A 1879-nucleotide genomic window follows, 5' to 3' on the forward strand; every position below is an offset into this window, starting at 1 on the left:
TCTGATAATTTAGATGCAAGTGGATTACAGGAGTTGATGGAAGTTTTGTGCTGGGAAATGCGGTTCTTAAGTTGGGTTTTAGTTTCGCCGATATAGAAGGAATGCAGCATGGGGCTGAATAGGGTATGCGGTAAACCACATTGGAACGGTATAAGAAAGGAATAGGGTCTTTCAATTTGGAAAAAAGATAGGAAACTTTGTTGTGGGACTTCAAGCCAAGTCGTAGGGTGGGAATAGTGGATCTTAAGGAGTTTTGAAGTTTATCAGAAAGAATGGTGTTATACGGAAGCGACCTGTACTGAAAAAGTGGTGGAGTGGTTTGAGAAGAGTTGAGGACAGGAGGGTTTGGAGTAACACGATTAATGTAAGAATCGAGTAGTTTGTTAGTAATTTTATGAGGGAAATTGTTGTTAAATAGGATCTGTTTAATACGTTGTATGTTGGTCTGGTGGTATTGAGGGTCAGAAAGAGAAAAGGATCGGTGGGTAAGGTTCTTAGCAACATTAATAATTTGGTGATAAAGGTGTTGAGAAAAATAGTTGAGGAGTCTACAAAATTAAGTGGGTTTGGTATACCAATTAGTGGATAGGGAGCCATCGGAATTTCTGATAATAAGTAGGTCAAGAAAAGGGAGGGAATGGTCAATTTCACCTTCAACAGTAAACCGAAGACTCCCGTCAAAACAGGTAAGAATTCTGTCTCATCATTTGATTTTATTCTTTTCTTTTTTCATCTCTTAATTAGTACTTTCTTTTCTTATTTTACCTCTTATCTATCTGTTAATATTACCCTTTTCATTTACTGTTTACAACCTTTAATTTTTCTTATTATATTTTACTATTCATTGTATACCCCTGTTATTTTCCAATTATGTTTTTTTTTTGTAACTATGTCAGGTGTTTGTTTCTTTTTTAGCCCTGCAACATAAGGCGAAACGTTGGCTCAATAAAAACAGTATACCCATTTACTATTTGAGTTTTATTTGACCGCACCTGGACCATATTCCATTCAACTTAAATAAATTTTGAAAATTGTATGGTGGACTTAGTTTAAAGATTCACAAGTGCTTGAGTAAAACATTTTTAGTGTATGTCAGTTCCTCTTTTCATGTAGTTTATCTTCCTTTGGGAACGGGCTTCCTCGAGTCTTGGATGGTCGCAGTGCGTACTGTGATCCACTCATAGACCTCACAAGTGATAATCGCTAGTTGTCCTAACAAGCCGCTTTCTTTAACCTTCTCATCCTAGCGAAGATCTTCGATCGATTTGAGCCAAACTTAATAGATTAATCACTTGCTACTTAGCTCAAATCCATGCAAATCTTCGTCTCGAACGGATGACAAAAAACCATTTATAACGAGATTAGGATGCACATCTTTCACCAAGGCAAACCCAATATAACAATAAATAATAATTTAAACATGTTTTAATTACATTATAAGCTTTGTTAAACCGCGAAACCAGATTACATAAAAAAATAAGTAAATGTTTTAGTATCTCTTCTGTTTGTAGGAAATTACAAAATTGACAATAATTTTTTCTCAATTATCTGTTATGTTGCCTCTCACTTAGAATTAAACAACCTAAAGCGCGTTGATTTAGTCTTAAATTTGCCCATCACGTAATCAATCATTGATTACAAATATCCTTGAACCATACATTACTTTTCTGTGACAAAGAAACACTTATAAGCTACTTCCGAAGAAAATATGACGTCATATTGTGTAATCAGTAAGTATATTGCACCACACAGAGCCACCTTCTCTAATGTTTCCGCACATGACTGATCAGCTCTCCAAGAAACATAAAAGCAGTAAGTAAAACTGTAGACTTGAAATAGTAACATTATGAAATTAATATCAATGAAGGTAGAAGCTAAC

Source organism: Halyomorpha halys, unplaced genomic scaffold (genome assembly GCF_000696795.3).
Source record: "Halyomorpha halys isolate HHAL.00 unplaced genomic scaffold, Hhal_1.1 Scaffold1617.1, whole genome shotgun sequence".
In the NCBI taxonomy this organism is placed as follows: Eukaryota; Metazoa; Arthropoda; class Insecta; order Hemiptera; family Pentatomidae; genus Halyomorpha; species Halyomorpha halys.